Genomic DNA, 14,554 nt, shown 5'->3' with positions numbered 1-14,554 from the left:
CATTGGCAGAGATCACTTACGCTGTCATTGTTTAGAAGCAGAGCAACACAGATGGATCCAGTTCTCAACCCTGTCGTCACTGTGGTGGTGGGAAAACGTTTCTCTGTGACCTTTTGTGGAAAAACCTCCAATCATCAACGGGACCTTAAACCGCATCAACGTAGACACACTGGAGACAAAATGAACTACTGCAAAGAATGTGGGAGAGGCTTCCACACACCAAGTACATTAAAAATACATGAACTCTTCCACAGTGGGGTCAAACAGCACATCTGTGACTAGTGTGGGTCATCCTTCACCACTGCACGTGAGCTTAACGAACAAGAATTAGCAAATCCACACAGGAGAGACACCATACAAGTGCAGACACTGTGACAAAAACTTCTCACAATCAGGTCATCGTAACAAACATGATTGTACACACATGGAAGCGAACTTCAGCTCTGACCAGTGTGACAAGAGCTTCAGGAATCTCAGTTCATACTCCAAACACAAACGATTCCACGCTGTAAATAAACTGTTTCACTGTTACCAATGTGCAAAAACATTCACTTCATTATCTGCTCTGTGCAAACATCAGCCTGATCATGCAGGGGTCCGTTCTTCGTACCTCGCCAAGTAAGTTAGCTGGATTTGATTGTTGACGATTTCGCGTGATCCGGGACTTGCTGTCATAGCAACAGATCCGTAAGCGTAAACCTGCTTGGGAGCAGGCTTACTTTATGTAAACAGGATTAGATCGCGGCCACTCAGGTATGTCCGCTTCATTTATACAAAAGCAACAGCAATATTTTTCCACTATTTTTCCATAAATAAATATTATCAATGTAACTAAAGATAATGCAGTATTTGATTCTTTTATTGATTTCATACAGATACATACAGGTCATTTCCTAAAAAAATGGAAATGTACTATTAATCATTCTATTTCATGTATTTGATTATTTCAGATGTAATTCATATTTTAGAGTAGTAATAGTAAATTACTTCGTGTAATCAAGATGAGAGACCACGGCTATAAAAGCGAAGGTGGATTTGGGAAGCCTGTCGCAGCCATGTCCTGTCCGTTTGTACACGAGCAACCCATTGCGGAAGGTGCAAGATTGATAAGGAGAGTCCTCAGAATTCAGCATATATTGCGGGATAGACAGGATCCTTTAGCTCAGTGCGACAGTGTGCTCATAGAGAGATATCGATTTTCCCGTGAGGGTATTATTTACTTAACCAACTTGTTGACGAGGGGGTGCAGGACCACCACCTGTCTTTTTTTGCTCTGCCCTTTTCTTGGTTGCTGTTATAAACAAACAAACAGATTATTTCAGGGTCTCTTTTCAAGAGACTAAAAGCAATATAAGAGATAAATATTACCATTCTGTAGAATATTCTTATATTTCACTTTTACTTGTTCCCATGTTCTAGTGGGTCCTGTTGTGGCTCTAATGTGTAAGAGGATATAATGTAATATAATACAGGGAGTGCAGAATTATTAGGGAAGTTGTATTTTTGAGGAATAATGTTATTATTGAACAACAACCATGTTCTCAATGAACCCAAAAAACTCTAATATCAAAGCTGAATGTTTTTGGAAGTAGTTTTTAGTTTGTTTTTAGTTTTAGCTATTTTAGGGGGATATCTGTGTGTGCAGGTGACTATTACTGTGCATAATTATTAGGCAACTTAACAAAAAACAAATATATACCCATTTCAATTATTTATTTTTACCAGTGAAACCAATATAACATCTCCACATTCACAAATATACATTTCTGACATTCAAAAACAAATCAGCGACCAATATAGCCACCTTTCTTTGCAAGGACACTCAAAAGCCTGCCATCCATGGATTCTGTCAGTGTTTTGATCTGTTCACCATCAACATTGCGTGCAGCAGCAACCACAGCCTCCCAGACACTGTTCAGAGAGGTGTACTGTTTTCCCTCCTTGTAAATCTCACATTTGATGATGGACCACAGGTTCTCAATGGGGTTCAGATCAGGTGAACAAGGTGGCCATGCCGTTAGTTTTTCTTCTTTTATACCCTTTCTTGCCAGCCACGCTGTGGAGTACTTGGACGCGTGTGATGGAGCATTGTCCTGCATGAAAATCATGTTTTTCTTGAAGGATGCAGACTTCTTCCTGTACCACTGCTTGAAGAAGGTGTCTTCCATAAACTGGCAGTAGGACTGGGAGTTGAGCTTGACTCCATCCTCAACCCGAAAAGGCCCCACAAGCTCATCTTTGATGATACCAGCCCAAACCAGTACTCCACCTCCACCTTGCTGGCGTCTGAGTCGGACTGGAGCTCTCTGCCCTTTACCAATCCAGCCACGGGCCCATCCATCTGGCCCATCAAGACTCACTCTCATTTCATCAGTCCATAAAACCTTAGAAAAACCAGTCTTGAGATATTTCTTGGCCCAGTCTTGACGTTTCAGCTTGTGTGTCTTGTTCAGTGGTGGTCGTCTTTCAGCCTTTCTTACCTTGGCCATGTCTCTGAGTATTGCACACCTTGTGCTTTTGGGCACTCCAGTGATGTTGCAGCTCTGAAATATGGCCAAACTGGTGGCAAGTGGCATCTTGGCAGCTGCACGCTTGACTTTTCTCAGTTCATGGGCAGTTATTTTGTGCCTTGGTTTTTCCACACGCTTCTTGCGACCCTGTTGACTATTTTGAATGAAACGCTTGATTGTTCGATGATCACGCTTCAGAAGCTTTGCAATTTTGAGACTGCTGCATCCCTCTGCAAGATATCTCACTATTTTTGACTTTTCTGAGCCTGTCAAGTCCTTCTTTTGACCCATTTTGCCAAAGGAAAGGACGTTTCCTAATAATTATGCACACCTGATATAGGGTGTTGATGTCATTAGACCACACCCCTTCTCATTACAGAGATGCACATCACCTAATATGCTTAATACAGCTTGGAGTAAGACAACATGCATGAGGAGGATGATGTGGACAAAATACTTATTTGCCTAATAATTCTGCACTCCCTGTATAATAAATTTACCCTACCGCCTACTGGTGTTGGCCAGAGGGGCCGATGGCGCGATATGGCAGCCTCGCTTCTGTCAGTCTGCCCCAGGGCAGCTGTGGCTACAACTGTAGCAACTCCACCAGTGTGTGAATGTGAGAGTGAATGAATAGTGGCATTGTAAAGCGCTTTGGGTGCCTTGAAAAGCGCTATATAAATCCACTCCATTATTATTATTATTATTAAATTACTTACGTGTTTAATTTGTCAGCAACTTTCTGCCAGCCCTCTCTCCTTGCTTTTGCAGCCTTTGCAGTGTTCCCTTGCGTTTTAATTAAACTCTGAAACTCCTGAAATCCCTCAATCAGGAGTTCTTGCTCTACTGCCGAAAAATACTGAGCGCGCTCCTTCGACATTTTCGCCAACCAATCAAAGGGTTGCTGATCAATGTTTCTACTATCGATGCGTAGCCCCTTTTAAGCCACCCAGTGATCTCACATTACTTCATCCAGCTGTACTAATCGTCAACAACAGGTGTGTTCGGAGACCCGGAATAGCGAGCTCAAAGTTGGCGCGATGATTTGAACTTGGATGTGTCATTTGATCTTGGATGTAGTAAGCGAGGTAGGGATGGGTATCGAAACCCGGTTCTTGTTGAGAACCGGTTCCCACTGTTTCAATTCCTTGGAATTGTTTGCCATTTTTGCAATCGATTCCCTTATCGATTCCAGTCGCCCCGAATGACGTCACCACGTTGCGGAGCGTCATTTACCTGGCAGGAAACACGGCGGCTCAAACGCTCAAAAGTTTGGTTATACTTTACGAGAACGGATGACAACAGGGCAACTTGCAATACTTGCAAAGTAGATATTTCATTTAAGGGAGGAAACACTACGAATATGCAAAAGCATTTACTCACAAAACACACGATAACCTGAAATGAATGTCGTGTTTTTAATTCCGCTCTCCGGACTCGTGAATCTCAACCCAGCAGCAGCAGTAACGTTTGCACGTCCTCTCCCGTTAATGCGGCAGGTAAATAATCAACTAACAGTGCATATTATGTTAGCGCGATCTGCCTTATTACAAAACCTGCCATTACTGTGCGCTGCATTTAGGTGACCATGATGAGAGAGACAGACAGAGTCTGGCTCAGATGCTGGCAGTTCTCGCTGCAGTCTACCAGTAGCATCTCCTTTCAGGCCAGGATAGACGAATGTCACCGAGCAGTGACTAAGTTTGTGGTAAAAGGCTTGCACCTTGCACAGCAGATGCCCCCGATTTTCGGTAAGTGAATGTGTTTAATTGTAGGCAGGGACATTACTGGATATTTTTGTGTAATTGCTACAGAATAATTTATGTTATACTTTGTTATTGCTACAGAAGAATATTTATTTTATTATTTTACATTTACAATTTTTTTTCCTGGGGACCCTGTGACACCCCATTGAAGAGCCGTAGGCTGGATCTCTTAAGATCTCACTGCTGGGTTTGTAAGGCCATGTTATTCCTAAATTTCTATCTTGTTCAAAGAGAAGATATAAAACAAAGTTCTAAGCTAGCTTAGTGTTCTCCTTTTTTAAAAAAAAAAGAATCGATAAGAGAATCGATAAAGAATAGAATTGTTAAACAGAATCGAAAATGGAATCGGAATCGTGAAAATCTTATCAATACCCATCCCTAAAGCGAGGTACGAAGAACGGACCCCTGGACTGAAATCACTGGATCACAATGAATCTGAAGAGAGAGAAAGATCCTCTTCTGGCTTCAGGGTTGGACTTAAAAACCTTGAGATCAGGCTCCACAGAGTTCAGATGGAATCTCCTGTAAAGAGTGTCAGCTGATGTCACATTTGGATCTGATGAGGTAGCTCTGATTTCTGGACCTGCAGTGAATAATCCTGAATGTTACATTTAGGAAGCTGCATGTATAGATATGTACATCTATGCATGCAGCTTCTCTGTCACTGTCACTACATGCAGGGCGATCAAAATTACTGATATGGATATATATCAATTTCTTTCATTTGAACTTTCTTAGTTTTTCCAAAATTAACTTCTTTTTGTTAAAATGTATTCATTTTAAAGAAATGTTAAACGTTAAAAACGGCAGCACACATAAGGACCCTTTTGTTAATTCAAATTCTATTAAACATCTATTTTTGGCTCCTCCTTTCACTTTAGTGTATTTACTGTATCATTGAAGTCCACATGTTGTTTTAATGAATTAATTTTGATCCACATGTTCTGCAGCTGTTTTCTTGTTAATTTGAAGTTTGCATTATGAAATCCTGATAATGTTAAAGCGTTAGTTATATTTGATGAACTCTGTGTAAAGTTTGTCTTATTAAACAGTTTGGTGTGAAAAATAAAGAAATGGTCTCAGAACAAGAAGTTTGAGCCCTGATTTCAGATTCAAACTAATTTAACTGTTTTCGGTGGTACATGTGGAGGTTTCTCAGGGGAGGAGACTTGGCTGTTCTCCACTCACACTGGCTGAAATGGTGAAAATGCTGTTATCATAGGATGAAATGAGGATTTGTTCCTCATTAACGAGTTGGGGGCACAAAAAATACTTTTCTTTCTTATTCTCATTTAAAATATCTAGCTTTTATTAAATAATTATCTGACTCTTGCGAAGTTTTTATCTGACGTAAAATGTATAGAAATCATACATATACCAACAAGACAGTGTACATCACTGTCACAACAGCATTTGTTTTCATTCAAAGGCTTTATGGCTTTAATACCTGGTGGGCCGGTCTCTAGTCAAAATGCCCAATTTTTTTGTCCCAGTCCAGCAGTGTCACCATGCCAGCTGACTGTATGTCATCATCAGCCAGTGTTGTTCTTTATACATCAATATTACCAAAGTTTACCATAAGGCAGCATAGAAAGTATTTACTTGCTTTCAGGTTTTATTCAAATGTTAGTCTTTTCAGTTGTTTCCCCACTTTTTTCCTGTTTCAAAATCAAACACCAGTTTGTAATAAGATTATCTTCTGTTTTTTAACAGGCAGATAAAGTTTTGCATTGGCATTGGCTAATTTGCCAATTGTATGTTAAACATGTTAGTATTTTAATATTCAAAAATGTTTTTGCCCAAAACATACGTGCACTATATGTCAGTAAAAATACTATGCAAATATTGCTGTCCTTGAATGCTGATTAAACACTGACAAAGCACTGATTGTATCTCTTGTACTTTATCAACGCAGTGTCTAAAAACTTTGCACCGTAGTGGTTAAAATCTCATTCTAATAAGAGTTAAAAGCGCATTCGGTTATTAGGTTTACAGGGTTACTGAATTATGGTTAACGGTTGGTAGAATTTTTTTTAACATTATCTGCCAATTACATCTGCCACCCTTCTCCAAATCTGTGCCCCTACATGGCCCCCCCAACAAAGTTTTTCTAGACACGCACACACCACTGCTTGGTGGGTATGCAAGTGAAGAGAGAGACTACATCAAAGGACACCATGGTTTCATCTGGATCCAAGGTAAGTTTCTGGACCTTGTCGGTGAAGTCGGTGGAGTTCTTGATGTGGTGTGTGGTGTTTCCCACGAGAGGTGCAAGGATGGTAGCAAGTAGTGGTGGGCGGATCGATCCAAATATCGATAGTATCGGTCCCAAGTCGGTATCGGATCGATACTAGCCTGGTGAGATCGATTCTTTACTTTTGAGTTCTGCTTGTGTGCTATGCTGTGCTTTCGGCAAAAACGAAACAACCAGGTCGCTGGACACACCGCTCCTGTGTCAGCGGAGAGCAGGCACACTTTGCTCCCTCTCCCCCACTCTTATGTTTCGGTGTTGCACTGACACGTCACGTGACTTAGACAATTTGGGGGTTGTTAAGTTGTTTACATATTAATTATATATATTTTTTTGTTGTTGAGAATTTTAATTGTAATTTTTGTATTATAGTTTATCAACAATATTTGTTTTAATTTGTTTACTGGTTTTCGTGCACTTAAGATTTAAAAAAAAAAAAAAAGATCGCCACCAGGGCAGACCCGATGGCATTTTCATGCTTCACAGCATCATTTATTCTTACAATAATCACACGGTTGCTGTAACAGTACATTCAACGGCTTCAGCTCTCCCGCTGGCAGCCGTACACATCACCACCACCAACCCTGCAGCGGCATCGCAGAACACACCCTGCCACATACCCCCCTCGCCCGCTTCACCTCACCTCGCGAGCAGGCGAGGGAATCGGCCCGGACCATCGGCGCCCCATGCCCCAGCCCAGCGACGGGGAAGTGTCCACTCTGGCGGTCGCCCGCGCCTCCAGCGGAAGCCCCGGAGCTGGCCTGATGGCCACCCATATGGCAAGCAGCGGCAGCGCAGTAGGCGTGGAAGTGAGCTGGGGTTCACAGGCAGCTGGGCAGACGGCCGGTACGCAGGACTGTGCAGCCTGCGTGCCGAAGTGGACAGCGCACCTCGACCTCCGTCTCCAGCTTGGCAGGCGCGCCAGCAGTAATATGCAGTATCGCACACCACTAGTGTTTGGGATTTCTCTTTCAGTCGATTCACTCGGTACAACCCATAAGTATGGGATATCACGCCCTCGCGTGTCCTGGCTGAAGAAACCTTTAATCACGCCTTTAAGGCAGATGACGTGTGATGACACGCGCACGGCCCCGCCTGCACATATAGCCGCTGTCATCACAGTCATCCCTCAGTTCTTACGCTCTTCACCTCGCTGAGAACACCTCTGCTGAGTTGGGCTAGCTAGCTGCTGCTAGTTAGCTCCGTTGTCTGCCGACTTGAACTTAGCTTAACTGCCCCTGTTGGTGTTAGCCTCCACCCCACAGTTGGTGTGTAGGCTGCCCGCGGAGCGCTAATTTCAAGTTTTCCCGTGCAGTGTTTTGCTTTGCGTTTTGGAATGTACTCCAAACCGAAGCGAGCAAAGCAGAAATCTTCTGTTCGCCCCTGTCCTCAGGGATGCGGTTTCTCTTTGCACAACAGCGACCAGCACGATGCCTGCCCTGTCTGCCTGGGGATCGTCCACGCTAGGAGAGCGTTGGCGGAGCCCGAAGCCTGTGCGTTTTGTCGCCAGCTCCAGCGCTCGACCCTGGAAAGACGGGTGACGTTTGTGGAAAAAGTGCTGGGACGCTCGGCTGTCGCACGGCATGACCCTCTCCTTCCGAGTCTGGAGCCCCGGCTTTGTCCGAGTCCGAAGACGAGGATTTTCCGGTCGATGTCCCCGCAATTAGCTGGGCTGACCACATGGAATATGTTGACGGGTTAGCCAATGATGAGTCGGAACCATGCAGGAGCGCTGGCGGGCTTCAACCCAGGCTGAAGCCCATCAGCGCTCCCCAGGACAATGATGATGTGCTGGACATCGGCCTGGACATCCATGATTTGTCGGAGGATGAGCAGGAGAGCTCATTGTCAGCCCAATGTACCGCCGCTGCTGCGCCGGTCGGCCACGGTGACACCTCTCTTTTCTCCCTGTTTCGCCGTGCTGCTGAGAAGCTGCAGGTGGACTGGCCCTCTCCTCCGCCAGCTCAGAAGCCGTCGTGGCTTCGCGGGGTTTTTCCTCCCACCGGAGCCCGCAATGGCCAAAAACTGCCTTCCCATGTTCCCAGACTTTCTCTGCGAGTTAACAGCATCATGGGACAAACCTCTGTCTACCCGCGTCACTGTGCCCGGCTATGGACAGTACATGGAATTGGACAGCGCCAAGGGGGCTGGCTTAGCTAACCCACCCCCTATGGAGCCGTCTCTGGCTGCTTATCTGGCCCCGTCCCATAACCATGGTGTCGGCGGCCCCGCAACTCTGCCGTCCAAGCACTGCAGATTCTCTGCTTCGCTCCGTGGGGGAGAGGGGGGTGCGAACTGTTGCCATGGGTTACCGGTTGCAGTTCCGGGTCAAGCCGCCTCGTTTCCAAAGAGTCGTAAATACGACTGTCAACACCGAGGCGCCCATGATACTCAGAGAGGAAATAAAGGCGCTATTGCAGAAAAGAGCAATACGAGTGGTCCCTGCTTCAGAGACAGACAAAGGTTGGTACAGCTGTTATTTTATTGTTCCGAAAAAAGGGGGAGGGCTTCGTCCCATCCTCGACCTGCGAGTCTTGACCACGTATCTACGAACGTACAGGTTCAAGATGCTAACACTCAGACAGCTCTTGAATGCGGTCGGCCCGGGAGATTGGTTTGCAACAATCGATCTAACAGATGCTTATTTTCATGTGGTTATACACCCGAAACACAGGCAGTTTCTGAGGTTTGCATTCGAGGGCGTAGCCTACGAATACCTAGTGCTGCCGTTCGGGCTGTCGCTCGCTCCTCGCACCTTTACGAAATGTGCCGAGGCAGCGCTAGCGCCCCTCAGAGAGAGAGGAATCCGCATCTTAGCCTACCTAGATGACTGGGCTCTCATAGCTTGCTCCAGAGAGCAAGTGGAGACACAGCTGTCGCTGTTTCTGTCACACATTCAGACACTGGGGTTCTCTGTGAACTTTCAAAAGAGCTCGCTAATCCCAAATCAGCAGATTACTTTTCTCGGTTTGGAAATATGCTCGCTTTCCACGTTTGTCATCGCTGCCTCGCTCAGTTTCAGTTGGGACGCAGACTGCGTTTCCAGACGATATTAAGCTTGTTGGGCATGATGGCATCTATGATTGCCGTAGTGCCACTTGGACTGTTAAAAATGAGAGCGTTTCAACGCTGGACTCTCTCTCACCGTTTGTGTGCATCGCGTCACCTCCGGAGGAGGCTGCCGGTAACCGCGTCTTGCATGCTAGCTCTCAGTCCTTGGAGGAAGCCCGGGCTGCTCCTGTCTCGCTCTCTGCTGTTATGGTGCAGTGTTCATTTTCTGTCTCTAAGAGCCACCCATGTCCCGGGCCACCTGAACCTGGGGCCGGACCTTCTCTCCAGGGGGGGTCCTCTGGTGAGAGAATGGAGGTTACACCCTTTAATAGTGGCTCAGATTTGGGGCCTATTTGGCAAAGCGCAAATAGATCTTTTTGCTGCCCCCTGTTCTTCTCCATAATCGACCACGATGCACCCTTGGGCTTGGACGCGCTAGCGCACCAATGGCCAGACGTGCTCCTGTATGCATTTCCCCCAGTGGAAATGATATCTCCAGTTCTAGAGAGAGTGCGTCGGCATTCCCACACTCTCTGATTCTAGTGGCCCCTTGGTGGCCCACAAGGTCGTGGTATGCAGAGATAATCAGCCTGCTAGCAGCGAGTCCTTGGCAGCTTCCTCTCTGCAGGGATCTCCTCTCTCAGGCGGGAGGAGAAGTGTTTCATCCGCGCCCAGATCTGTGGCGCCTTCATGCTTACCTGCTGAGAGGTTAAACTTGATTGCTAAGGGTTTGCTACCTAGTGTGATAGTGACAATTCAGAGCGCTAGGGCCTCATCTACCAGAGGCTTGTACGCTTACAAATGGCGAGCCTTCGAGCAATGGCTCATGCTGTCCTTTCTGCTGGGTCTACCACTCACTAAGGATGTGGTGGTCCGATTCCGGTCAAACTGATCACTTGGTTGCGTTACTTGCTCTTCGAGTGAATCAACAAATGGATAAATAAAAAGCCCAACGACAATGCTGATTTTTTTAGAGTCTTAGCTTACATTTCATATTTACAGTTGTTATCCTCCACGGCTAAACAAACTCTCTAAATCGGTTTCAATTGTGTACTGATGTGCACAACAATGGACATAAGGAGCTTCTTTCAAAGAAACAACTCAGGTAGATGTTATTTTATATATTATGCTTTGGATGTTGTTCAGTATATCTATGCAAAACAAGAGGAATTTCAATACACAGCAGTATATTCACAGTTGAAACCAGCTGTTTATATACACTTTAGGGAGAAAACATAAAACCTTTTTGTTTTACTGTTAAATATCAATTTAGAGTAAACTTGTTTTGTTCTGGATAAATAAATGTTGAAATATCTTTTGAATTAGTTAAATGTCAGAATAAAAAGAGGGAGCTGTCTATTTTAATCACCTACATCAAATTTAGGAGTACATATACACTAAGTTTATTGTTAATTAATAAGAAAACGCCAGACGATTCCATTCTGAGCTGAAGAAGCTTCTGATAGGTTAGTAGAGTCCATGTGAGTAAATTGGTGGCACACCTGTGGACGCATATAAGGCAGAACACAGAGCCTGTTTCTGTGACATGGGAAAAATCGAGAGATATCAACCAAAACACCTGGAAAAGAATTGTGGAGCTCCATAAGTGTGGCCCAGTTTTGAATACAAAATACAAAAGTTAACAAATATGTTTTTTATATTTATCAATCTAAAAAAATAAACATTTTGTCTGATTTGATGTTACAATTAAAAAAGTGTTTGTGTTTTTATCTGAAGAGTGTAAATATCTGGTTTCCACTGATGTTGTTGGTGTTTGGCTTGATTGTCAGCACAAAGAGGGAGAGAGAGGAGAATGAGGACAGAACAGAGATGGAACAAGAGCAGGTGAGACACACATGTTAGTCAAATGGTTGTTTGCTAAAACTCATCAGAACATGTATCTAGTACCTAGTGTAACTTTTTAGATACCATTTGTTATTTTTCAAATTCTATATTTATTAAGTTATGCAGGCTTATAAAGGCTAAATAATTATATAAACTTTTCTGAATCTAAATAGTGTACTTTGGTAGAATTAAAAAATAAGTGTAGTGCAGGTCTATGATGATTTTTAGTGCTACTATCATCTAGTTTTGATTCTGGTTCTCTTTTGGTTAAGTCCTCAGTAGTCCTGATTTTGAACTGTTGTAGTCCTGTTTTAATTCCAGATCAGTTCTGGGTTTGGTTGAATTGGGGTTTAGTCACTGTGTCTTGATACAGCCCAATTAAAAACTAGTTTAAGGTGATATTTATTTTTTCCTATATGAAGTCATTCTTTTTTGAACAAAACTCAAAACAGAGCCTTATAATCTTTCAGTCATTTCTACCCTCACTTGATTTCCTTTTGCTGCTCAGCTCTCACACAGTGGCTCAGTTATGCTCCAATCCCTCCATATTGTGGCCAATCACATGCGAGGATATAGGATAATATCATTATGTGAAAAACAGAGAGGGTGAGAGACGCGACAGTCAAGTGGAGCATCCGTCTGTCCTCTCAGTAAGTGAGTGAGACCGTAGACAGCGGAGGGCTGTGCGAAAGCAAAAACACATAAATATGCCTGACACCTGTAAACGTAGCAGCATCTGGCTGCAGTTTAAAGACTTTTTTTTGTCTCGGTCTTGGTCTCGTCTCAACGTGGTCTTGGTCTTGTCTTGGTCTCGGATTAGGCGGTCTTGACTACAAGTCTAGCACAACCTCACGTGTCTGAATTTACAGTTATGTTTTGGTATATATCACCTTGTCTTTGTCTTGAAGTGGTCATGTGATTGGCTTACCACGACTACTTTATTCTTCCTCAGTCAAACAGCAGCACTCATGAGATTGTTTTGCCCCCTTAGCTCCAGGTGTTGTGCTAGAAAGTGATCGGGAGGGCGCGCAGCTGCTTAAGGCCTTGTGAATTGTTTCTTGTTTCCTGTTTTATTGTGAAGGTCCGTGTCTCATGTGAGTGAATTCAGTTTTGCTTCCCCTGTCTCCTCTTGTCAATTACTTCCAGCTGTGTTGCCCACCTGTGTGTAATCTCCCTGTGTTCTTCTGTGTGTATTCAACTCGTGTCTACTCATGTACTAGTTGCTGTTCTGTCTGTAAGTCTCCTGTGTATTCTCTGTGTTTTCCCTGCCATCCACCTTCTTATGCATCTGCTCACCTTCCTTCATGTTTGCTGTTTAGTAGTGATGGGTAGCTGAGGCCTTGTGAACCGTTTCAGCACATTCCCCAAACTGTATTGATACTGTGTCGACACAGCGTTGCTGTTTTTCTTCATACTGACACCTGCTGGACCTTAAATGTCACTGCTGGCAACTTTCTTGAGACTCACAACAGACACTGATTCAAATACCTAGCCATACTTGTATACACTCTAAGGTATTGTACTTTCCATGGAATCATTTTATATCTTTTATATTTCAAATTTTATAGACATCTTTAAAATATATTGTGAATGACATTAAGTGAAAATTAAAATAAAAGTATTGTAAATGTAATATTACCCATTTAAATGTAATTGACTCAGAATCTATTATAAATTTTTATTCAGAAAAATAAGTTTATCCAATGTTTTTGCATTCAGTCTATTGCTGTTTTTTTTTTTTTTACACTATTTCCCCATCTGTGCCTGTGAGCTTGAGCTTGGGGTACACAAACTGTAAAGCCAGGTGGAAAAGGTTTGGATAAGATGTTTTGCAGCACGTTAAAGGATAATACTGAACTTGCCTGGAACAGGTGACTGCTCTGATGAAGGCCTAGGCTGTGGCTCAGATGTTGTGTGGGCAATTACTGCAGCACACTCCATTTTCAGGTGCCTCACTACACTTGGAGGAACTACAAAATCCGAGTGTTTTAAATCTTGGGTCTAAAAGTGTTGAGAGGGTCAACACACTTAATGACTCCAGATTAGAAGCAGTGTCTGTGACACGACGCCTAAGTTGGTCATGGAGATGGGTGGCTGCTTGTGTGTGGAGATGTAAAGAGTTCTTCTTTCTCATCATGTAGCCGTGACAGCATCTGATATGTGCTGTTCCAACATGTTGGTACCTCGTTGATAAGTTTGAAGATGGGCCGTCCCATCTGCTGCTGCCCTTGAGCAAGCTTTTCTTTGGCTGTAGTGCTTGATCTGAAGAATGATACGATTTGTCTCTTATGGATGAAAGTTCAGGGATTTGATCACATGATTTTTTGACTAATAAATTGAGTTTGTGTGCAATGCAAACTGAATGTCGAATTTGGAGAGTTCTTGTTGCTGCAGTCATGTTTGGTGCTGCATTGGTAACAAGACACCTTACCTTATTTGTGATCCTCCATCATGCCCGTTTTGAATTGGGCCAAATCGCCTGCAGTGTGACTTTGTGGAAAGTGTTTTACACCCAACACAGATGTACACAGCTGCATATTCTCATTAATGTAGTGACAGGTAAGAGCCAAATAAGCCTCACAGGCACAATACTAAAGGGTTGGCAGTCCTTTATAATAAAATTCAGGACTGCCTGGTTCACAACAGTCTTCCTAGATGCTTGATTTTAAAATGATAAAACACATATTAATAAAAAAAAATGATGATAAAGCTGCTCAATGTCTATATAGGCCTACCTCTGTTCATTCTCGGTGTGTTTGTCTCCTCATTTTCATGTTTGGCTCTGTAATGCCTAAACACTGAGGAGGTGCTTTTGTTTGTGTAAGAAAGCAGAACAGATGTGACATTTAACCTGCATAAAATGAAATAAATAATTCACACTGCAAGTCACATTGCTGTTTTTCCTATTCTAATAGATTACACTGAAACAAAGGCAGACAAACAGTTACATTATTTGCAGTTAAAAGATCGAAATGATCCCACACAGCAGAAACAGAGATTTGTATTTTTTTTAACTTTGCGAGAGTAATTTTGTTTTTTGTTTTTTTGGTGGCGACTCATTCCGTTAACAAATGCAGATGCGGTATCTTTTAAACACAGTTTGGCGCCTTGGCAATGAGTGATACAGCAGC

The 14,554-nt window shown here is 43.5% G+C and overlaps 1 protein-coding gene across 2 annotated transcripts in view; it reads left to right on the top strand.

The window, feature by feature from the left end:
• Window positions 1-841, top strand: part of LOC146675732 (uncharacterized) — a 5,284-nt gene extending 4,443 nt beyond the window's left edge. For both annotated transcript variants that reach the window (XM_085400693.1, XM_085400692.1), the window contains one exon: window positions 1-841. This exon is cut by the window's left edge. The gene's annotated coding sequence lies outside the window, so the exon portion shown is untranslated.
• The last annotated feature ends 13,713 nt before the right edge of the window (window positions 842-14,554 follow it).

Source organism: Rhamphochromis longiceps, linkage group LG3 (genome assembly GCF_057381845.1).
Source record: "Rhamphochromis longiceps isolate RC_006_pf linkage group LG3, R_longiceps_female_GT1.1, whole genome shotgun sequence".
Classification (NCBI taxonomy): Eukaryota; Metazoa; Chordata; class Actinopteri; order Cichliformes; family Cichlidae; genus Rhamphochromis; species Rhamphochromis longiceps.
The sequence above is the reverse complement of the archived record's forward strand: the minus strand, read 5'-3'. Positions and strand labels throughout refer to the sequence as shown.